This window comes from Petromyzon marinus, unplaced genomic scaffold (assembly GCF_048934315.1).
Source record: "Petromyzon marinus isolate PM22_M1 ecotype Great Lakes invasive population unplaced genomic scaffold, UKy_Petmar_22M1.pri1.0 PM_G_Scaffold_176, whole genome shotgun sequence".
NCBI classification, from domain to species: domain Eukaryota; kingdom Metazoa; phylum Chordata; class Hyperoartia; order Petromyzontiformes; family Petromyzontidae; genus Petromyzon; species Petromyzon marinus.
In genome coordinates, this window is record NW_027422735.1 from 114711 (window position 1) to 140738 (window position 26028).

The following is a 26028-nucleotide window of genomic DNA, read 5'->3' on the forward strand; positions in this document are numbered from 1 at the left end:
TCTCTCTCTGTGTGTCTCTCTCTGTGTGTCTCTCTCTGTGTCTCTCTGTGTCTGTCTGTGTGTCTCTCTGTGTCTCTCTGTGTCTCTCTGTCTCTCTCTGTGTCTCTCTCTGTGTTGAACTTCGCACTCAGATCGTCAGCGAGGCGACTGCGACCCGAGCGGTTAGCTCGGGTCGCATTGGGGCGGGGGGAGGGGCCAACCAGCGAGGCAACGCCGCGATTGGACAGAGGGAGGAGGAGGGGGAGGGGCCTCTATCACTTCCCCAACGAGGCAAAGATTGTGAATATTAATTCACGTTTTGGGGAAATGGCAATTCTTCGTACAGCAGAGATATCTCTCCGGAATTATTTAAGACAATATTTGGGCATTGAGGCTTTATTCATGGCAGAGAGCAATATCCCTTCTTTATTAGAGATGTATTTGCGGTTAAAGTAAACAATTAAACGAAACTATATATACTTTTTATTTTACCAGGAAAAGCTGTAGTAGTGTACAGGCCCTTTTCACAAGCGACCTGGCCAGAAATGATAGCTCAGCTAAATGTCTTCTTACGCGGAAATTGACAGAAGCCGAATATCTTCTTTGGTTCTTTCGGTAAAGTCACCACGTAGAATGAGAATAAAATAATAAATTGATAAAATAAAATAACACAATACAATTCTCACGACGTTTCGGCCACAACACAAGCGGCCTTCAGGTGAAGGGACGAGACTGTCTGGCCGAAACGTTGTGATAATTTTATTGCGTTATTTTATTTGATCAATTTATTATTTTATTCTCATTCTACGTGGTGACTTTACCGAAAGAACCAAAGAAGATGAATCCTTGCAGTCACGAAAGCTTTAAATCGACAATTTAACCTTAAAAAACCTTCGGCGCAAGCCCTTGAAACTTACCTACAAGCAAGGGGTCCACTGAGCTGTTAGCTTCTCTTCTTTTAGGAGCGACCTGTCCACAAATGATCGCCCCTCCAAGCAAGCGGCGTGTTGTCGCGTGGACAACGTCGGCAGCCAAACGCCGTGAATGCGCCGTGGTGATGTTGACTTTAAATGTGGGGCGAAAAAACCGGAGGGCCCGGAGAGAAATCCACGCGACCATGGGGAGAGACGCAAACTCTAAATATACAGCAGCAGCAGCAGGCGTCAGGGTCGGGATCGAACCCACTACCTCCTGTAGACCAGGCGACGTAGTTAACATCTCGTGTGTGACACGTGTCTCAACACACACGCGAGTGAGGACACACACACGGAATACACACACACACACACTGGGGAACAAACACACACACATAAAACACACACACACGGAACACACACACGGGACACACACGGAACACACACACGGAACACACACACGGGACACACACACGGGACACACACGTAACACACACACACGGAACACACACACGGAACACACACACGGGACACACACACGACACACACACACAGAACACACACACGGAACACACACACGGGACACACACACGTAACACACACACACGGAACACACACACGGAACACACACACACGGAACACACACACGGAACACACACACGGAACACACACACCGAACACACACACACGTAACACACACACGGAACACACACACGGAACACACACAGGAGACACACACACGTAACACACACACACCGAACACACACACGTAACACACACACACGGAACACACACACCGAACACACACACGTAACACACACACGGAACACACACACGGAACACACACACACGGAACACACACACACGGAACACACACACGGAACACACACACGGAACACACACACACGGAACACACACACACGTAACACACACACACGGAACACACACACCGAACACACACACACGGAACACACACACGGAACACACACACCGAATACACACACACATAACACACACACACGGAACACACACACACGTAACACACACACGGAACACACACACGGAACACACACACGGAACACACACACACACGGAACACACACACGGAACACACACACGGAACACACACACGGAACACGACTGGGTGAGTGGGTGAGTGTGTGGGTGGGTGAGTGTGTAGGTGAGTATGTGAGCGACTGGGCGAGTGATTGGGTGAGTGAGTGTATGAGTGGTTGGGTGAGTGGGTGAGTGTGTTTCTGGGTGAGTGTGTGGGTGGGTGAGTGGGTGGGTGAGCATGTGAGTGAGTGAGCGACTGGGTGAGTGGGTAGTGAGTGTGTGGGTGAGTGTGTGAGCAACTGGGTGAGTATGTGGGCGACTGGGTGAGTGAGTGTGTGTGTGAGTGAGCTACTGGGTGAGTGGGTGGGTGTGTGAGTGTGTGAGGTGAGTGTGTGAGCGACTGGGTGAGTGTGTGAGTGAGTGAGCGACTGGGTGAGTATATGGGTGGGTGAGTGTGTGGGTGGGTGAGTGTGTAGGTGAGTATGTGAGAGACTGGGCGAGGGATTGGGTGAGTGAGTGTATGAGTGGTTGGGTGAGTGGGTGGGTGGGTTAGTGTGTGAGTTTCTGGGTGAGTGTGTGGGTGGGTGAGTGGCTGAGTGAGTGGGCGAGTAAGTGAGCGAGTGGGTGGGTGAGTGGGTGAGAGTGTGGGTGGGTGAGTGTGTGAGCAACTGGGTAAGTGAATGTGTGTGTGTGAGTGGGTGGGTGAGCGTGTGAGTGAGTGAGCGACTGGGTGAGTGGGTAGTGAGTGTGTGGGTGAGTGTGTGAGCGAGTGTGTGAGCAACTGGGTGAGTATGTGAGCGATTGGGTGAGTGAGTGTGTGTGAGTGAGCGACTGGGTGAGTGGGTGGGTGTGTGAGTAAGTGTGTGAGGTGAGTGTGTGAGCGACTGGGTAAGTGAGTGTGTGTCTGTGAGTGGGTAGGTGAGCGTGTGAGTGAGTGAGCGACTGGGTGAGTGGGTAGTGAGTGTGAGTGCCGGACGGGTAACTCTGTCGTGGACAGTGCTGTGGGGGGAGGTCCAATTTCGATTGGCTCCTCCCCTCATGGCATCTGTGTCCACCACAGGGGCTAAACGGGGGCTCTGGACGGGTGCGAGGGGCTGGTAACCCCTCCACCTTCAATTAATTACCACTAAACCACGAGTTAAACTGAAATATGTAACTAATAAGCTTGTGCCGGAGGCCCCGGGGGCCAGGCGTCTATGACGTCTCCTGGCCAAACCCCAATTGGCGGAGCCAGGAGATTGAATATCTACCCTCGGGGCTCCTCCATAAACAACGAAAAACCACTACGGGTGGCCACGTGGAATGTTCGAACGCTCACTGCGGAGGAGAGGCTGCCACTCCTCTGTCGGGAGCTGGACCGGTACCGCCTGGATCTATGTGACATTCAGGAGGTCCGGTGGACCGGTTCTGGCTCCTGCCACCATGAGGGGTGGACAGTCCTCTACTCGGGGCAGCAGACTGCCAAACAACAGGGTGTGGCTCTTTTGAACAAAAGAATGAAGGGGGCGTGGGAGCATGGCGGTGAGGTGTGGGAAGTTGTAAGCCCCAGGCTACTTTGGGCTCGCCTTCCCATCAACCGGAGGCGAGGAATGGTGGTCGTGGTTACTTATGCCCCCACCGAAGATGAACATCCGTGGAGGGATGCAGGCAAAGCCGATGAGTCAGATGCCTTCTATGACCTCCTGTCACAGGTGCTGGCTAAAGTGGCCCCTCGGGATAGAGTCATCATGTTGGGTGACTTCAATGTCCGAGTTGGTCATGATGCTGGCACTTGGTCTGGAGTGATTGGAGGGCATGGACCAGATCAGCTCAATAACAACGGTAGGAGGCTGCTAGATTTTTGTGCAGCCCATGGGCTTGTAATTACCAACACGCTGTTCCGGCATCGGCGCATTCACACAACATCATGGATGCATGCCGGGTCCAAGCAAGAACATCTGCTGGACTACATAGTGACGGACCAGCGGATGCGAGCCCATGTCCTTGACACCAGGACCTACCGTGGAGCTGATCTGCCCTCTGACCATCGACTAGTCATCTGTAAGATGCGCCTGCCATTCTTCTACTCCGGTGGTGGGTGTACACCCAGGACCCCATTCCAACCTAAAGTGGCCTGATCTCAGTTATCTGATGAAAGTTGCAAGCGAGAATTTAATCATTGCTTGTGGCTGGGATTGGCATCGTCCCCGACTCCTCCTGATGTCGAGGGTAAATGGGCGAGGTTTAGGACTGTGACTCATGCAGCTGCAATGGCTGCTTTGGGCACGCGGTCCAGACCTCCCCAGAGACCCTGGCTGACAGAGGAGGTGTTCAGGATGGTTGAGAAAAAGCGACAGGCCCACTGTCATCGGCTACAGAATCCCACGTCAGAGAATGAGGAGGCTTACCGCAGCCTTCGCTCGGAGGTTCGGAGAGCCGTGAGGCGCTGCAAGGATGGGTAGTGGTCGCGGGTTGCTGAGGAGATGGAGTCTGCCTCAGTGGCCCGTGATCACAAATTTCTATTTAACTCCATCAAAAAAGTAACCTGCAGCACCACACCTATTACCATCAGGAGAAAAAACGGTGATCCAATCTCCGACCCCCATGAACAGGTTTGCAGATTTGCTGAGCATTTCTGTGAGGTCCTGGGGGAGGGAAAATCCCTCAGCCAGGAAAACATCGTGGCACAAAGTGAGGATGACCCTGCTGAGGCTGCGGTGCCTCAAATATTGGAAGAAGTCACCCCCTGTGAGTGGCTGGCTGAGGTGTCATCTGTTGAGGAAGTACTGAGGGCGATCCGGAGTCTGAGACCAGGAAAGGCAGCGGGCAGAGATGATCTCCAAAGCGAAATGCTGAGGGAGGGTGGCGTTTGTGCACTGACTGCCCTATATGACATCATAACAACAGTCTGGACCACTGGACGGGTTCCGCAGGATTGGAAGGATGCCCTGGTGGTCCCCCTTTTTAAGAAGGGGGACCACCGGCGGGCAAGGCTGCAATGGCTGGGTCATGTAGCCCGCATGCCCAGCCACTGCATGCCGAAACAGCTTTTGTTCGGCCGGATCGAGGGGGCTAAACGGGCGCAGCCCGGGCTAGAGAAGAGATGGAGTGATGTGGTACGGGAGGACGTGGAGCTGAGTGGACTTGCCGATGACTGGTACCAGCGGTGTCAAGATCGGCCTCTGTGGAGGAGGCTCGTGAAGGACGCTAGTGGGCAGTTGGAGGTAGTCGCCCTCCAACAACAACGGAGGGTGGAGGAATGACGCTCACCACAACGAGCGGAGCGCCGGGTGGCTAAAGCACAGCAGGCTGGCACAGTAGGGGGCACAGGTGGTGCATCAGCCAGTCATCTCAGTCAGTCGACCCATGGCACCTGGGTCTGCCCCGTGACCTGTCAGCGGGCGTTCGACACTTCACGTGGCCTCAGGGTGCACATAGCCTGGCACAAGCGTCGTGGTGACGTCACCGCCACTTAGTGGTGAATGGCGGTTGTTGTTGTTGAGGTGAGTGTGTGAGCGACTGGGTGAGTGTGTAAGTGAGTGAGCGACTGGGTGAGTGTGTGGGTGGGTGAGTGTGTGGGTGAGTGGTTGGGTGAGTGGGTGGGTGAGTGTGTGAGTTTCTGGGTGAGTGTGTGGGTGGGTGAGTGTGTGAGCGACTGGGTGAGTGATTGGGTGAGTGAGTGGGTGGGTGAGAGAGAGTGAGTGGCTGAGTGAGTGGGCATGTGGGTGAGTGAATGGGTGAGTGGGTAAGTGAGTGGGTGGGTGAGTGTGTGAGCGACTCGGTGAGTGAGTGCGTGGGTGGATCAGTGAGTGGATGAGTGAGGAGGGGCACTGCGGGGTGGGGGAGTGTACAGAGGGTGAGGGGTAATGATTATTATACAAGGTGGTACTAAAGTCAGGACACAGTTTCTTGGGTTTATCTTTAAGTTTATTGTGATTTTGCGAGTTTATATAGGTAGCTCTGCTTAAACGTGTCTCTCTCTCCATCCGTCTCCACTCTCTCTCTTCCTCTCTTCACTGCTGGCCTGTAGGTTTGGGCCGAGCGAGTTCCTGCCGGGGTTTTGGCTCTTCAGGAGTTGATTCCCCCCGTGGCTTTGTCGGCACGAGGCGACCGCGCGGAGTGTCAAGGGCTCCACCGGGCCCCAAGCCGCTGCCCCAGCACCACCGTAGCAGCCAAACCACCGGTGCTCGGCATGGCCTCTATGAAGGTCTTGCTGGACCTCATGTTGAGCACGGGGTACAACATTGTCCAGGTGAACGGACAGAGGAAGTTCGGACCGCCACCCGACTGGCAGGGGCCCCCTCCCGCCCGTGGCTGCGAGGTGTTTCTGGTGAGGATCCCGCGTGACCTCTACGAGGATGAGCTGGTGCCCGTGCTGGAGACGGTGGGGAAGCTCTACCAGCTCCGCCTCATGATGGAGCATAGCGGAGAGACCCGCGGCTATGCGTTCGCTACCTACGCGACGCTCGCCCAAGCCACGGATGCCGTCAAGAAACTCGACAAATTCGAGATCCGTCCCGGACGCCGCATTGCAGTCTGCTTCAGCGTGGACAATCGCCGCCTCTTCATTGGGGGGCTGCCAGAGGACAAGAAGCGAGCGGAGGTGATGATGGCGATGAGCGGTGCCACAGAGGGCGTGGCGGATGTCAAGATGAGCGTCTGTCGCTGGGACAAAACCCTCAACCGAGGCTACGCGTTCATCGAGTACGGGAGCCATCGCGCGGCCGCCATGGCCAGGAAGAAGCTCCTTCGAATCAACTTCCGGCCATGGGGCCGGACCATCAAGGTGGACTGGGCCATCCCGGAGTGGGAAACGGTGGCTGCGGCCGCGGCAACGGAAGACGCGGAGGAGGAGGCGGCGGTGCCAGACCTGCCGGAGCCGGAGTGCACGGCCACCGGCAAAGCCGCACACAGCCTGTTTGAGGGCTGGGGGGCACGTACGTGGCTGTGGTGGGTACCTCTCCACCTGCGGCCTATGCCCATTGCTCTCGAGGCGCTGCCGGAGGCGGCCATGCTGTCGTGGGAGGTGCGGCTGCGGATGCTGTGCCGGACCGCCGGCGTCAGCTACCCAATCTTCGAGCTGCACGCTCACTCGGAGCCCGGGATACCCGTGGGCCTCCTCTATAAGGTGTTGATTCCCGGGATGGGAAAAGGCACCAGCATCTTCCCCGCATTTCTGAGCTCCAGCGAGGAGGGAGCACGGGAGGTGGCGTGTCAGCACGCCTACAACATCCTCACCAAGGCGAATCCTCTGAGAATGTGCCCAGCCCCTGCCGCGACACCGCCTCCCAGCCGCCTCTTCCAGGATCCTTGAACAAAAAACTAATTCATGCGTTTGACATGTCAACGCCATTTCGTTTTGAAAATGTAGCGGAGAAAAATATATTTTGTTCACATCGCATTCTGTTTTGTCAATAATCTCTATAACGTGCGCCTGCTCTGCAAGGCATGCATTAACCCCTTTCTGTCTCAATTTCATTCCCAGCATGCAATTCTCCAAGCCTCAGATTTTATAACATATTTCGCACAACTTTAATCCTGGTAAATATATTATTTTCTTTAAAAACACGAGCATTATATTTAGTCTATTGCATGGCTAAAGTATTCTAAGTAAAAATATAAATTGTATTAACCAATATTTGATCATCGCTATGATAAATATATTTATACCCTACAATATACAAATCTACATTGTGCTAATGTTTCAATTCTACTTTTATTAACTTACAAATATAGTGTCTAGGACACATTTTCAAAGAAATATTTTCATGTACCCAGACAATATTTGCAAGTGCCCACATAAAAAAAAACTTGCAGACTGCATACGTAGCTACGACAACAGAATCCTTGAAGAAAAAACGAATTCAGGTGTTTGACATTTCGTTTTATACAGGAGAAAAATATATATATTGTGCACATCGCATTCTGATGTCAAAACATTTGATTCTTTATAAAATTGAAAAACCCTTGAACAACTTTGCTGCACACGGAAATGTCCGTGCACCGCCTCGTTTCCACAGCTTCTATCCCAGTGCCATTTGTATTTCATGCACATACCGCTGTTAAGAGTTTGATGTTTTATTGATTTTCAATTTAGGTGTTTTTTTCCTGTAATGTTTTTTTGTTATTTTTTTAGTGGAAATAAAGTCCTGAAAAGTCTCTTCCTCTCTCTCTCTCCACTCTCTCGGCCGAGTCTCTGCCACTTCTGGTTCTGAGTGTCACATGCTTGGGATCCTTCTTTCCCTCCTCTGTGGATTTAATTTGATATGCTGATTTACACGCCAACATATTTCAGACTTCCCTGTTTTGTTAGGGTATTATCCTGATCATTACCAACGTTCCCACGGCCAGGCACTTTCGAGTAACTTATTACCTTTTACCACAGCATCATAATATCATTTTCCTGGATCATCGCCTTCATAGCTTTGATCAATCACCAATGGTTTACTGGTTCGTTTTTGTATTTACTTATGCCACCCTAAACTTGGTTCGAAGCTTTCGTGACTGCAGGAATTAATCTTTGTTTTTTAGGTAAAGTCACGTATAAATAAGAAATAACAAAACAACATAATTATGTTTTGTTATTTCTTATTTATATGTGACTTTATCGAAAAAACCAAAGATTAATTTATGTCACCCTCTTTCCCCATGGGACCATGTGGCGTGAAGTTGTGTCGCACATAAACAGAATCTGTTCACATCACGATTTTCCGTATTCGACTGTCAGTTGCCATCCCAGGGGGCTATATGCACATTTGTCGACTCGGCAAATCGACATGATTTCGGGCTCCGTTGGGTCGCCCCTTTTGTGCTTTTGCGCGAGCCGGATTTCAACGCAATTCCCGATCCGTTGTGGTGCCACGGTCTCGGAGCAACTCTGCCGGCGCCTCGACTCCCCCGTGGCCCCCCACACCGAGCACGCACCTGCAGCGCCCGCACATAGCGTCCTGGCGGGGGATTGCCCGTCACGACGGGTTTTCATCCGAAGGGTCTCTGGGATGAAAGTCCCGCGGTTTCCCGGTGCCAGGAGAATGGCCGACCCTCGCAGAGCGAGTCACATTGCGGCGCCCCTGAGTTGGCTTCAAATTGTTTGGGCGCGCGAAGGTTTGCCGGGTCGGCGGCGACGAGTCGCACGCGACGCTCCCCGCCTTCTCGAGCCGCTCGCGGCATCTGTGTGACGCCGGCGAGCGCCGCTACGAGGCGGCGATAGGCAAAGTTCCCTTTCGTCTTCGTCCCTCCGACTTTCACGGCGTCCGCGTGACGCCGTGAGCACGGCCGCGAGGTACGTGATGGGGCCTGCGAGCATTTGCGGACTTGGGTAGCGGTAGGCCTAGGCTCCGCTCGTAGAATATTCCCTCCGGGCGGTGCGGGGTTTGCGCCACGAATAAAAGTCAGCAGAGAGCATCGGTGTGGTGCGCGTGTGATTCCCGCGCGGAGCGGCTCCGTGGGCGGATGCGCGGCGAGAGCGAGGGCGGAGCCGCAGTCGGAGCTCGCGCGTTGAGATCATCGCCCGCAGGTGCGAGACCGTTCGGGCCCCGTGTTAATGACGGCTGCGGTGCGCGCGGATGCTCGTGGAGGTAATCGCTCGCCGGTGTAGGCGCTAGCGTGCCGCTGTCCGCTGCATTAGCGATAGCCGCGGTGCGCGCGGGGGTGCGTGGGTTTACTCCGTGCGGCCGTGAGCCAGCAGCACGAGTCTGTCCCTCGGAGAGGGCGCTGGCGCGGGGGGCCCCGATCGCTCGGTCGGCGGGGGCCCGGCGGGAGCCGACCGACGCGGTGGAAGAGGCGGCGGAAGGGGCGGACGTCGCGCCCCACCTGCCTAGCGAGGGCGGTGGGGTGGACGTCGGCCCCCACACCGCCATGGCCCTGTACACGTTAAAGTATTGAGCACAAACTCAAGGAGCAGGGAAAATGGTAATGTTGCTTGGATTTAATTTTAATATCATTGCAACTGTATCGTTTTGATATGTTTTATTGAAAAACATTCACGTGCATTGGCATGTCCCTCTGTCTCAAACATTAATAATGTATCATCTGCAAATGTCCTTTAGCAATGTAAATGTTTGTTCAACATTGGTATGCAGCTTGAAGAATGACGGAGTCTTATAACTGAAGGCACTTTGGATTTTCAATCAAAATTTACAAATAATCCACTCTAACATAAACATGCTACATTCCAGCTAAAGTATAGTAGTATATTACTGTAAAGTAGTATGGTGTATAGCACAGATATTTTGCACAAACCCAGTGAGATGGGAGTGCTGCTTTGATGCATTACGCTTGGATCCGATCTCATGGATTCAATTCAGGCTAACCCCTAAGGGTACAATTTTATTTTTACAGTTTCAATCGGACCAAGTACCTGGGGAGGTTTATCCCAAGTCAACGTGGTTCAAAATCTGCCATGCTGAAATAAAATAGCTGGACGTTATTGCTTCTGACGTGAGTGCAGGACTCGCTATCCATGCCAAGGTGCGGAGGCTCATTTGGGCGACCAAAGGAATTCCGAATGCATGTTACAATCACGTTAGTTTCAGATGACTGGATTCATTGGTAGAGTGCTCCAACTTGGGCAGAGATTTCTGGCTGGAAAGTGATGTGATTAAAACGTTTGTCTCGCAGTTTTAAAGGTTGCAATTTCAAAATAAGGTTTGGGCATCAGAGCTCAATAAATTGAGTACTACTCTGTGTGAGGTTAACAGGAGTCATCCAATGGAGAGACTAGGCTACGCCATATAAATGTGGAATTTATATCAGTTGACAGGTCAAACGTACTCTTTGTCCTTTTTGGTCACTTTATTATTATAGCCTAGTGGTGTTTGTGTGTTTTAATCACAGAGATGGGGGGGGGGGGCATTGCACCTCGCTACACCCATCCACTGCTGATGGTAGAGGTTGTGTCTGTGTGTGTACACACAGCCACAGTGTAAACACACAAAGTGTACACACACACACACATTGTACACACACAGTGTAAACACACACAGTGTACACACACACAGATTGTACACACACAGTGTACACACACAGTGTACACACACAGTGTACACACATGCACAGTGTACACACACACAGTGTACACACACACATAGTGTAAACACACACACAGTGTAAACACACACAGTGTACACAGACACAGTGTACACACACAGTGTACACAGACACAGTGTACACACAGTGTACACACACACACTGTACACAGACAGTGTACACACACACAGTGTAAACACATAGAGTGTACACACACAGTATACACACACACAGTGTACACACACAGTGTAAACACACACAGTGTACACACACACAGTGTACACACACAGTGTAAACACACACAGTATAAACACACAGAGTGTACACACACACAGTGTAAACACACAGAGTGTACACACACAGTGTAAACACACAGAGTAAACACACACAGTGTAAACACACAGTGTACACACACAGAGTGTACACACACAGTGTACACACACAGAGTGTACACACACAGTGTACACACACACGCATTGTGTACACACACACACAGTGTACACACACATTGTGTACACACACAGTGTACACACACACAGTATATACACACACAGTGTACACACACACACAGTGTACACACAATAATGTCCACGTTGTTGTTGTAGCTGAGTCCACGCACCCAAGGGAGGGAGCAATGTAAAATGAATCTAAATCAACTTAAACTCCAACCCCGGTCTGTGACCTCACCACTCAGCATTACTTCATCGGCGTGAAACGCCAGGGGGAGGTGTACTTCGCTAGGAACGTCATGTCTCCAAGGTATTACACCGCGCTCTTGAGCGTGACGTCACCTCCGCTTGTGTCACTGCCGATTGCGTTCCAGTGCCAATCCTTATTTGGGCAAAGCTACGCCCAGTGACGGCATGCATTAACATAATTTATTCGTTAAAGCCGACGAGTTCATTGGCCACGCCACATGGGACGAGTAACATTAACATAATTTATTCTCTATTTAGTTACGGAGCCGCTCATTGTGGGAGAAGCGTGTATCGTTCCCCGGATGTGACGTCATGTCACCTGCTGCCGCGTGACATCGCGAGGTAACACTGCACTGAAATCCGAGGTGAGAACTTCTCATTGCGATTGTGGTTATTGTGGTAGTGGTGGTTGTTGTTTACCAAGGTAGAGCTTCGCTCTCTCTCGTAGGATGTCAGTTGAGTAGCAGCGAGCATGGGAATCGATGTCCAGGTTGGAACTTTACAACGCGGGGCGTAGCCACGCGGGGCCTTGCCTCCTGCCCTCGCCTGATTGCGTTTACTTTAATTATCTCGCTTAAGTTTAATTTGTCTTCACCCGGCTCCCCACTTTGTAACTTTGTTTTATTGTCAATATTCACGCAGTTTTTATTTTCTTTTGTTAGCAGGCCAAGCCCGCTTGAGCTGCTATACCGCTCTTGTTATCAGAAGCGACCTGCCCACAACAACACAAGGTGAGGCTTTGTCAACGTGTGTGAATGTTTTGACTTAAAACTTTGGTGACTGCAGGAATTAACATTCTTGGTTCTTTCGGTAAAATCACGTAGATAGAAAATTTAATAAAAATAACATAATGAAAATAAATAAAAAATAAATTTAAAATAAAGCAAAAAAACTCACGTTTTTAACACAAGCAGTCTTTATTTAATGTAATTGTATTATCAATTATTGTTATTTTCTATCTACGTAACTTTACCGAAAGAAACAAGAATACGTGTGTCAATGTCTATCGGTCAAAGACGCTCAGCGGAGAGACGCGCAAACTCCAAATATACAGCAGGCGTCAGGGTCGGGATCGAACCCACGACTACCTGTATACCAGGTGAGGTAGTTAACATCTCACCACGGAGAGAGACACGCAAACTCCAGTTAGCCTCGGCTATGTTCGTTGATCCTCGATTAATTACTTGGTGGAGTGAGGAAGCATTCATGCCAAGCAGATGAAGGTGGCCAGGCGTGATTCTAGACACGGCACCGTCTGTTTACCCAGTGACAGTATACAGTTTGTGTTTGCAGTAATGTCTATTAACTCTGTTGAACACTGAGGTTATATCATAACAATAGTTTACTTTTGTTTTCCTCTGGAACTCTTTATATGAATGAAAACATGAAGTTAACACAGCACACACATTCAGCTGAAGTCGGAACTGTTCATCCCAGCATTCAAGGACATCTGAGCCTGGATTCACACCTCTAAGTTGCGATTGAACATTAATTTATGAATTTCTGCATAACACAAATAGTATTGTTTTCAACACCCTCTGCTATGTCAGCTGAATTGAGCTTTCATAAATATTCCTTTTGCAGCCAGACAGCTTAAATTGTGTGCTCGGAGTTTTGGGTGAACATTCATTTTGAAGATACGAGGGCTTCCCGGCATGTTTATAACCATTTGCCCTCTCATTGTGTGCCATAACAGCCCTGTGATGAATTTGGGACACTTTTTCACTACATCATGAATATATGAATAAGTATAGACGTGTAAGTCACATGTGACTATATATGCATTCCTCTGTGCCTCGATACTGTCGTGTAGATGGTGTGGATATTATTTTTTTCTCTCTGCAGCTGACGCTTCCTCTGACGCTTCCTCCGCAGAATTGGTCTGATGGAGCAAATGCACTCAGCGCAGCTCGGTAGGACAAGGCTCCAATGCGACCGGTGTGCATACAGCACGGATCGTACTGGAGATTTCACACGGCACCAAAGAACTCACACAGGAGAGAAACCTTTCAAGTGCAGTGTGTGTGGGAAGGCGTTTTCACGGTCATCTGTTCTTAAAGAACACCAGAGAACACACACGGGAGAGAAACCCTTCAAGTGTACTGTGTGTGGGAAGGCATTTTCACAGTCAACTGTTCTTAAAAAACACCAGAGAACACACACAGGAGAGAAACCATTCAAGTGCACTGTGTGTGGGAAGGCATTTTCACTGTCATCTGTTCTTAAAAAACACCAGAGAATACACACAGGAGAGAAACCCTTCAGGTGCATTTTCTGCGGGATGATGTTTGCACAGTCACCACATCTTCAAGTACACCAGAGAACACACACGGGAGAGAAACCCTTCAAGTGCACTCTATGCGGGAAGGCGTTTTCACAGTCACCACATCTTAAAGTACACCAGAGAACACACACAGGAGAGAAACCCTTCAAGTGCAGTGTGTGTGGGAAGGCGTTTGCACAGTCATCTCCTCTTGTAACACACCAGAGAACACACACAGAAGAGAAACCCTTGAGGTACACTCTGTGTGGGATGATGTTTGCACAGTCATCACATCTTGAAGTACACCAGAGAACACACACGGGAGAGAAACCCTTCAGGTGCATTCTGCAGGAAGGCGTTTGCACATTCATAAAATCTTCAAGTACACCAGAGAACACGGACGCATCAGAAGATCTGCAAGGAGTGGAGTCTGAAATCAGCTTGTGAAAGTCAAAGTGCCACTATAAGCCCATCCCTCATGAAACACGAACCGGAAGAAAATCCCAGCTTGGACACTTTTCAAGGTATCAAGGTGAAATATGAAGAGGTGATGGTGAAGAGGGAAGAAGTGATGGTGAAGAAGGAAGAAGTGATGGTGAATAGCGAAGAAGTATAGGTGAAATGTGGAGATGAAGATTCAACTCCAAAATCGGACCTTCATATTGATGGAGGCAACGTCAAGCAGGGGGTGAATTCTGACTGTGAGGCAGAGCGAGGCAACTCCCAGCAGTTTGTGGAAGTGTGGGTGGAGTTTCTCCTAGACAATACAACGTCAAGTGGAGACCCGGTAGATGTGTAAGCCAGAGACGATGTCGCTACAATAGATGCACCTTTGTCACAGGCCTTTAATGACAAGAATTTGAAGTTGAACACTCAATTCCTAGATTCAACCTGCAGAGTAAGAGTGGCCAGTCTTTGTGGACCTGTGGGTTGGGTCAATCTCTCACCAGGAGCGAGAGCCAATAAGCTCCCAAGCATTCACGATGTTCTCATGATAATTGCTTTTACGCTTTGCTCGCTTAATCGCCTCGGCAACTCGGAGTTTTGTATCTCGTCTGAGACGCTCGAAGAGCATCCCCAAGTAGCAGCTGCCCCTGTGTGGCACGGAGTGGTGGCCCTGCACCGGCCTGCATGTGGGCAAGAGCCTGTCAGTAGGGGGCGATGATTGATGTGTCATCTCGGTTGTGTAGTATGTCGGCAATCTTGATTCGAAGCTTTTGTGACTGCAGGAATCCACACTCTCGTTATTTCGGTAAAGTCATCACGTGGGTAGAAACATAACAGACCACGGCGTTTAGATCACAACACAAGCAATCGTCATCAGGTGGGACAACCACAGCAAGAAGAAGATGCTGAAGTAGTAGGCGCCTACTTCAGCAGTTTTGTCTTCTTGCTGCTGTGGTTGTCCCACCTGATGACGATTGCTTGTGTTGCGATCTAAACTCCGTGATCTATTATTTGTAGCTAATGTTTAGAATTTGCTACATTTTTACCCAGACGCCAGCATGCAATGGCCTACTCGTTTTGAATGACACTGCAATAGTACGGTGTACATACACTGTTAAGCAGGCGGTGCGTATTTTTAAAATAACTTCTTGTTAATACGATGTAACCTGATGCAGTCAATTTCGCTGCAGTAATTCAATGTTAATATGCCCGTCAATGATTTAGAATGAATACTTGTCTGACTGTGCGCGTACATGTAACATTTTGTCTGAGGGTCACACATTGAATAAGTGATGTTAGGACAAAGTGTGTGTGTTTGGAAGTAACCCGTACAGAGAACTCAGGTGAGACCCGTTGTTCTTGTGATACAGGTCAAAGGGTACTTTTGTGTTTCACGAAGCGTCTGCCTCTGGAGCAACTCATCGTCTTTGAAATAGGGAGCACGCTCGGATCATTCATCAGTTACAAGGCATACCACTTGAAAGTTACACGTATAGGAGGAGGTACATTCTCTACAACACGAATTATAGTTTTGTCTTACGTGTTGACGTAGATTTTGTCTAACTAGGACTATAAATGCACCTTGCTGATTCACGTCTGGATGTTCGTTACCTATCGGTTGAAGCAAACCCCGCTGCTGTTGTTGAGACGCTGTGCACCAATAAGGGTCCAACACATTGACGGCCTTCAGGCCAGGAAAGTCGCAACATTTGCACACGAAGGACGCATTCACGCAAGTACCCCATGCTCCGTTTTGAAGTTTTTAAATGAAGCATCTTTGAATTGTGTTGTGTTTTGAATTAGATGATTTTATCTCTTCATTAAAAGCTTGTATCAATTTACATCTGGAAGACTTCATTGAAAAGGACATTTCGTGTAAATTTTCTCTCGTCATTAAGTAGATGGCCTTGCCGGGGGTTCGGACACAAACAGTGTCACACACACAGTATACACACACACAATGTACACACACAGTGTACACACACAGTGTACACACAGTGTACACATGCACACAGTGTACACACACACAGTGTATACACACAGTGTACACACACACAGTGACACACAGTGTACACACACACAGTGACACACACAGTGTATACACACATAGCGTACACACACACAGTGTATACACAGTGTGTACACACACTGTGTACACACAGTGTATGCACTGTACACATGCACAGGGTATACACTGTACACACACAGTGTATATACACACAGTGACACACACAGTGATACACACACAGTGTGCACACGCAGTGTACACACACACAGTGTACACACAGTGACACAGTGTACACACAGTATATACACAGTGACACACAGTGACACAACAACAATCGCCATTCGCCACTAAGTGGCGGTGACGTCACCACGACGCTTGTGCCAGGCACAGTGACACACACACACAGTGACACACAGCGACACACAGTGTATACACATAGTGTATACACATAGTGTATACACATAGTGTACACACACAGTGTATACACATAGTGTACACACATACAGTGTACACACACAGTGTATACACAGTGTATATACGTACACACAGTGTACACACACACAGTGTATACACAATAATGTCCACGTTGTGAGCTCACACACCAAAGCAGTGGTTCTTAACCTTGTTGGAGGTACCGAACCCCACCAGTTTCATATGCGCATTCACCGAACCCCTCTTTAGTGAAAAATAAAATGTGATTTTTTTCAAATTCAAGACATAGATGTTTTTTACTGGTACACAAAATGAGCCGTGCATGAACATTACCTTGTTCAAAGAATAAAACCAACACAATGCATAAACTCACAACAAATTACATACCTGGAAATCAATGTGACTTCTGCTGTTGCCTTTGAGAGATCAGTTCAGATATGCGTGGCTTCACCTTGGCAAGTGCCACTCTCATGTCATTTTCACAGCAAAGTCTGTTCCTTTTCTTCGTTTTTATGTCCAGCATCCTCGAAAAGGATTGCTCACAAAGATATGTTGTAACAAATGGTATAACAAAATCCAGGGCTTTCTTAGCAATAACTGGATACTTGTTCATTTGTCGACACCAAAACGTTGAGAGCGTTGTTGTTCTGAAGAGTTGCTGTTGAACCTGGCTCTGCTGAATTTCAATGATTTCGTCGAGGAATTCATCATTGACATCTGCTGTTTCAACAGCAAACGTGAACGGCTGTCTCACCCATGCTGGATATGACTCTCTTGTAGGGAAATATCCGTCGAGAGACTTTGCAAGCTCATCTAAGTGCGTGGCAATTGTTTGCTTCAGTTCCGTGGATACAGAAATATCTCCGATTCCAGACACATCTTCGATATTACTTGCACAGTCGTCCAGAAGCGGGAAGTTTGCGAAGTTATTGTTCTCTGTTCGTCGTTTCCATAACGGTAGCTTTTTTTGAAAAGCCTTCAGGTTTCTTAGTTTTTTCGGTAAAGTCACGTTGAAGAGAAACAACAAAATAACAAAATATATATAAAACAATAAAAAATTCTCACGACGTTTCGACCATAACTCAAACGGTCATCATCAGGTGTGTCGGTTTGCATAAATTTATTTTGAAAACGGCATATTTATTTATATATATATAAATAACGTTTGCGTCACGCGCAACGATTGGCTGTTTGCCAGGACTAGTCCATCTATTTTTTGAAAAGAGGAGGGGGGAGACGAAATTTGTTTTTATGTATGCTGTCTGAAAGCCACTGTAAGCGTGAACAATCAATCAAGAACTGAAATGATTTATCAAATCTTTCCAATGATTGCTAAGATAGAATCCATCTTCTCGGTTGAAATTGTCTCTGTGTTTGTATATGTGGATAGCCTCATGAACGAATCTCTCATGGAAGCCAGATGGCTTACAAAGAACCTCCGTCTTGGAAAAGTCAATGGCATGTGAGCCTACTGAATTAGAACAATGATCTGCTACGGCCGAGGTGTTGGTCCTACCGTGTTTAAGGTCTGCTTTATGTTCACGAATGCGGTCCGAGATATGGCGTTTGGTTTCTCCAATGTAACTACTACCACAGAGGCAACTTAGTTTGTAGACACCAGGGTATTGTATGTCCGGAATCACATCTTTTACAGACGGAACCAGATCACGGATTTTATGTAATGTGTTGAAACGGACCTGGATCTTGTGTTTATTCAAGATTTTGGAGATCTTTTTTGTGATCCCAGCAATGTAGGGTAAAGTGATGGTTTTGAAAGGCTCCTCAAGAGGGTTCTTCTTCATGGTTTGAGTGATAGCTTTGCGGATTGTATAGTCGGAGTAACCATTAGCCCTAAGAGCTTGGTGTACGTGCTTGAGTTCACTGCTTATGTGTTCCTGGTCGGATATGGATTGGGCTCTATGATACAGAGTCTTGATGAGAGAATTCTTCTGTGATGGATGGTGGTGGGAATCCGGTTTCAGATAAGCATCCGTATGGGTAGCTTTCCTGTAGACAGAGTGGCTCATTGAACCATCAGGTCTCTTTTTAATTAGGACATCCAAAAAAGGTATCTTGCCATCTATTTCGACTTCCATGGTAAATCTGATGGCTGGGTGTATGGAATTGATGTGGTCGAAGAATTGGTCTAGAGCAGGCCGGCCATGTGGCCAGATGACAAAAGTGTCATCCACGTACCTCTTCCATAAGGTTGGGCGCAGAGTGGCAGTCTGGATGGCGTCAGTCTCAAATTTCTCCATGAAAATGTTAGCTATAACTGGAGAAAGGGGGGAGCCCATTGGGGTGCCCTCAGTTTGTTTGTAGAAAGTTCCATTCCAAGTGAAGTATGTATTGGTTAAACAGTGTCTCACCAGGGGGGGTACCTCAGTGTTTAGTCCTTGATGAACCAAGTCTTCAATGATTGCAATGGTGTCAGGTACAGGAACCTTGGTGAATAAGGAAACTACATCAAAACTGACAAGCAGGTCGTCTGGGGACAGGGAAATACCCTTGATTGTTGATACCAGGTGAGTAGAATTTTGTACCGCAGAGGTGGTCTTTCCAGTGAAAGGACGCAGGATTTCAGACAAAAAACGAGCTAGTTTGTAGGTGGGGGAGCTGATAGTAGAGACTATGGGACGAAGAGGTGTATCAACTTTATGTATTTTTGGTAAGCCGTATAATCTTGGTGGCCTGGCAGGAGAAGGTTTCAATGAAAACTGTTTAGATTGATCAATTAATGCGGTTGAATCAGAAATTATTTTGTTGGTTTGTGTGACGAGGCTGTTGGTGGGATCTCTTTTTATTTTTGTATAACTACCATCGTCGAGTAATTCTTTAATTTTGTTGTTGTATTCTATTTTATCCATGATAACAGTAGCATTGCCTTTGTCAGCTGAGAGAACTACAATATCATTCCTCTTTTTTAATTTATATAATTCAAAACGCTCATTTTTGCTGAGGTTGCTAGCTGGCATCTTAGCGTTTTTGAGGGTAGCAGCGATTTCAGATCTTGCTACGTCTGCAGCGATGTGACCCAGGCCCCTGAGAGCAACGTCTACTTGGGCAATTATATCATTAACTGGTATGTGTTTAGGTGTGACTGCAAAGTTTAGACCTTTAGCTAAAACGGATTTCAGACCATCGGAAATAGAACTGTTACTGCGATTAATTACGACTTTATTAACGTCTAACTTTTTGGTGTGTGGGTCCGGTCTTTTGTTGAATAGGAGGTTAAATTTGGAAATCAGGTTTTCCTTACATTTGGTCGACATAGTAGCAGCTGAAGAGGCAGTCATATTGTCTACATGTTCCCAATCCGATGTGGACATTATTGCCGTCAATGATAAGTGTGATTTGTAGAGTGTCTTGTCTAACTGATCTAGTTCTGTGCGTATAAGTCTGATTTTTTCTGAGATAAGAGCTAAGCTAGTTTTGAAAAGAATTCGTTTCGCATTAGAAGAAGTTACAGTAGCAGAGGTGAGTGTAAATGCGATTGGTATTACCCCAGAGTCGCGGCATCTCTTCAGGAAGGTGAGAGACTCGATCAGCTGAGCTTTCTTATCCCGGAGTTTGTTGAAGGATCTTAAAGTTATGTGAAAACCCTCCCCGTAGAGGCGATTAAATTTTGATTTAAAGCTTTCGTGACTGCAGTAATTCATATTCTTAGTTTTTTCGGTAAAGTCACGTTGAAGAGAAACAACAAAATAACAAAATATATATAAAACAATAAAAAAATTCTCACGACGTTTCGACCATAACTCAAACGGTCATCATCAGGTGTGTCGGTTTGCATAAATTTATTTTGAAAACGGCATATTTATTTATATATATATAAATAACGTTTGCGTCACGCGCAACGATTGGCTGTTTGCCAGGACTAGTCCATCTATTTTTTGAAAAGAGGAGGGGGGAGACGAAATTTGTTTTTATGTATGCTGTCTGAAAGCCACTGTAAGCGTGAACAATCAATCAAGAACTGAAATGATTTATCAAATCTTTCCAATGATTGCTAAGATAGAATCCATCTTCTCGGTTGAAATTGTCTCTGTGTTTGTATATGTGGATAGCCTCATGAACGAATCTCTCATGGAAGCCAGATGGCTTACAAAGAACCTCCGTCTTGGAAAAGTCAATGGCATGTGAGCCTACTGAATTAGAACAATGATCTGCTACGGCCGAGGTGTTGGTCCTACCGTGTTTAAGGTCTGCTTTATGTTCACGAATGCGGTCCGAGATATGGCGTTTGGTTTCTCCAATGTAACTACTACCACAGAGGCAACTTAGTTTGTAGACACCAGGGTATTGTATGTCCGGAATCACATCTTTTACAGACGGAACCAGATCACGGATTTTATGTAATGTGTTGAAACGGACCTGGATCTTGTGTTTATTCAAGATTTTGGAGATCTTTTTTGTGATCCCAGCAATGTAGGGTAAAGTGATGGTTTTGAAAGGCTCCTCAAGAGGGTTCTTCTTCATGGTTTGAGTGATAGCTTTGCGGATTGTATAGTCGGAGTAACCATTAGCCCTAAGAGCTTGGTGTACGTGCTTGAGTTCACTGCTTATGTGTTCCTGGTCGGATATGGATTGGGCTCTATGATACAGAGTCTTGATGAGAGAATTCTTCTGTGATGGATGGTGGTGGGAATCCGGTTTCAGATAAGCATCCGTATGGGTAGCTTTCCTGTAGACAGAGTGGCTCATTGAACCATCAGGTCTCTTTTTAATTAGGACATCCAAAAAAGGTATCTTGCCATCTATTTCGACTTCCATGGTAAATCTGATGGCTGGGTGTATGGAATTGATGTGGTCGAAGAATTGGTCTAGAGCAGGCCGGCCATGTGGCCAGATGACAAAAGTGTCATCCACGTACCTCTTCCATAAGGTTGGGCGCAGAGTGGCAGTCTGGATGGCGTCAGTCTCAAATTTCTCCATGAAAATGTTAGCTATAACTGGAGAAAGGGGGGAGCCCATTGGGGTGCCCTCAGTTTGTTTGTAGAAAGTTCCATTCCAAGTGAAGTATGTATTGGTTAAACAGTGTCTCACCAGGGGGGGTACCTCAGTGTTTAGTCCTTGATGAACCAAGTCTTCAATGATTGCAATGGTGTCAGGTACAGGAACCTTGGTGAATAAGGAAACTACATCAAAACTGACAAGCAGGTCGTCTGGGGACAGGGAAATACCCTTGATTGTTGATACCAGGTGAGTAGAATTTTGTACCGCAGAGGTGGTCTTTCCAGTGAAAGGACGCAGGATTTCAGACAAAAAACGAGCTAGTTTGTAGGTGGGGGAGCTGATAGTAGAGACTATGGGACGAAGAGGTGTATCAACTTTATGTATTTTTGGTAAGCCGTATAATCTTGGTGGCCTGGCAGCAGAAGGTTTCAATGAAAACTGTTTAGATTGATCAATTAATGCGGTTGAATCAGAAATTATTTTGTTGGTTTGTGTGACGAGGCTGTTGGTGGGATCTCTTTTTATTTTTGTATAACTACCATCGTCGAGTAATTCTTTAATTTTGTTGTTGTATTCTATTTTATCCATGATAACAGTAGCATTGCCTTTGTCAGCTGAGAGAACTACAATATCATTCCTCTTTTTTAATTTATATAATTCAAAACGCTCATTTTTGCTGAGGTTGCTAGCTGGCATCTTAGCGTTTTTGAGGGTTGCAGCGATTTCAGATCTTGCTACGTCTGCAGCGATGTGACCCAGGCCCCTGAGAGCAACGTCTACTTGGGCAATTATATCATTAACTGGTATGTGTTTAGGTGTGACTGCAAAGTTTAGACCTTTAGCTAAAACGGATTTCAGACCATCGGAAATAGAACTGTTACTGCGATTAATTACGACTTTATTAACGTCTAACTTTTTGGTGTGTGGGTCCGGTCTTTTGTTGAATAGGAGGTTAAATTTGGAAATCAGGTTTTCCTTACATTTGGTCGACATAGTAGCAGCTGAAGAGGCAGTCATATTGTCTACATGTTCCCAATCCGATGTGGACATTATTGCCGTCAATGATAAGTGTGATTTGTAGAGTGTCTTGTCTAACTGATCTAGTTCTGTGCGTATAAGTCTGATTTTTTCTGAGATAAGAGCTAAGCTAGTTTTGAAAAGAATTCGTTTCGCATTAGAAGAAGTTACAGTAGCAGAGGTGAGTGTAAATGCGATTGGTATTACCCCAGAGTCGCGGCATCTCTTCAGGAAGGTGAGAGACTCGATCAGCTGAGCTTTCTTATCCCGGAGTTTGTTGAAGGATCTTAAAGTTATGTGAAAACCCTCCCCGTAGAGGCGATTAAATTTTGATTTAAAGCTTTCGTGACTGCAGTAATTCATATTCTTAGTTTTTTCGGTAAAGTCACGTTGAAGAGAAACAACAAAATAACAAAATATATATAAAACAATAAAAAAATTCTCACGACGTTTCGACCATAACTCAAACGGTCATCATCAGGTGTGTCGGTTTGCATAAATTTGTTTTGAAAACGGCATATTTATTTATTTATATATATAAAAATAACGTTTGCGTCACGCGCAACGATTGGCTGTTTGCCAGGACTAGTCCATCTATTTTTTGAAAAGAGGAGGGGGGAGACGAAATTTGTTTTTATGTATGCTGTCTGAAAGCCACTGTAAGCGTGAACAATCAATCAAGAACTGAAATGATTTATCAAATCTTTCCAATGATTGCTAAGATAGAATCCATCTTCTCGGTTGAAATTGTCTCTGTGTTTGTATATGTGGATAGCCTCATGAACGAATCTCTCATGGAAGCTTATCTGAAACCGGATTCCCACCACCATCCATCACAGAAGAATTCTCTCATCAAGACTCTGTATCATAGAGCCCAATCCATATCCGACCAGGAACACATAAAAGACCGGACCCACACACCAAAAAGTTAGACGTTAATAAAGTCGTAATTAATCGCAGTAACAGTTCTATTTCCGATGGTCTGAAATCCGTTTTAGCTAAAGGTCTAAACTTTGCAGTCACACCTAAACACATACCAGTTAATGATATAATTGCCCAAGTAGACGTTGCTCTCAGGGGCCTGGGTCACATCGCTGCAGACGTAGCAAGATCTGAAATCGCTGCAACCCTCAAAAACGCTAAGATGCCAGCTAGCAACCTCAGCAAAAATGAGCGTTTTGAATTATATAAATTAAAAAAGAGGAATGATATTGTAGTTCTCTCAGCTGACAAAGGCAATGCTACTGTTATCATGGATAAAATAGAATACAACAACAAAATTAAAGAATTACTCGACGATGGTAGTTATACAAAAATAAAAAGAGATCCCACCAACAGCCTCGTCACACAAACCAACAAAATAATTTCTGATTCAACCGCATTAATTGATCAATCTAAACAGTTTTCATTGAAACCTTCTGCTGCCAGGCCACCAAGATTATACGGCTTACCAAAAATACATAAAGTTGATACACCTCTTCGTCCCATAGTCTCTACTATCAGCTCCCCCACCTACAAACTAGCTCGTTTTTTGTCTGAAATCCTGCGTCCTTTCACTGGAAAGACCACCTCTGCGGTACAAAATTCTACTCACCTGGTATCAACAATCAAGGGTATTTCCCTGTCCCCAGACGACCTGCTTGTCAGTTTTGATGTAGTTTCCTTATTCACCAAGGTTCCTGTACCTGACACCATTGCAATCATTGAAGACTTGGTTCATCAAGGACTAAACACTGAGGTACCCCCCCTGGTGAGACACTGTTTAACCAATACATACTTCACTTGGAATGGAACTTTCTACAAACAAACTGAGGGCACCCCAATGGGCTCCCCCCTTTCTCCAGTTATAGCTAACATTTTCATGGAGAAATTTGAGACTGACGCCATCCAGACTGCCACTCTGCGCCCAACCTTATGGAAGAGGTACGTGGATGACACTTTTGTCATCTGGCCACATGGCCGGCCTGCTCTAGACCAATTCTTCGACCACATCAATTCCATACACCCAGCCATCAGATTTACCATGGAAGTCGAAATAGATGGCAAGATACCTTTTTTGGATGTCCTAATTAAAAAGAGACCTGATGGTTCAATGAGCCACTCTGTCTACAGGAAAGCTACCCATACGGATGCTTATCTGAAACCGGATTCCCACCACCATCCATCACAGAAGAATTCTCTCATCAAGACTCTGTATCATAGAGCCCAATCCATATCCGACCAGGAACACATAAGCAGTGAACTCAAGCACGTACACCAAGCTCTTAGGGCTAATGGTTACTCCGACTATACAATCCGCAAAGCTATCACTCAAACCATGAAGAAGAACCCTCTTGAGGAGCCTTTCAAAACCATCACTTTACCCTACATTGCTGGGATCACAAAAAAGATCTCCAAAATCTTGAATAAACACAAGATCCAGGTCCGTTTCAACACATTACATAAAATCCGTGATCTGGTTCCGTCTGTAAAAGATGTGATTCCGGACATACAATACCCTGGTGTCTACAAACTAAGTTGCCTCTGTGGTAGTAGTTACATTGGAGAAACCAAACGCCATATCTCGGACCGCATTCGTGAACATAAAGCAGACCTTAAACACGGTAGGACCAACACCTCGGCCGTAGCAGATCATTGTTCTAATTCAGTAGGCTCACATGCCATTGACTTTTCCAAGACGGAGGTTCTTTGTAAGCCATCTGGCTTCCATGAGAGATTCGTTCATGAGGCTATCCACATATACAAACACAGAGACAATTTCAACCGAGAAGATGGATTCTATCTTAGCAATCATTGGAAAGATTTGATAAATCATTTCAGTTCTTGATTGATTGTTCACGCTTACAGTGGCTTTCAGACAGCATACATAAAAACAAATTTCGTCTCCCCCCTCCTCTTTTCAAAAAATAGATGGACTAGTCCTGGCAAACAGCCAATCGTTGCGCGTGACGCAAACGTTATTTTTATATAAATAAATAAATAAATATGCCGTTTTCAAAATAAATTTATGCAAACCGACACACCTGATGATGACCGTTTGAGTTATGGTCGAAACGTCGTGAGAATTTTTTATTGTTTTATATATATTTTGTTATTTTGTTGTTTCTCTTCAACGTGACTTTACCGAAAAAACTAAGAATATGAATTACTGCAGTCACGAAAGCTTTAAATCAAAATTTAATCGCCTCTACGGGGAGGGTTTTCACATAACTTTAAGATCCTTCAACAAACTCCGGGATAAGAAAGCTCAGC

At 46.6% G+C, this 26028-nt stretch overlaps 1 pseudogene; it reads left to right on the forward strand.

The window, feature by feature from the left end:
- The window catches only part of LOC142911267 (putative RNA-binding protein 46 pseudogene), a 46985-nt pseudogene that overhangs the window by 4955 nt on the left and 16002 nt on the right, over window positions 1–26028 (forward strand).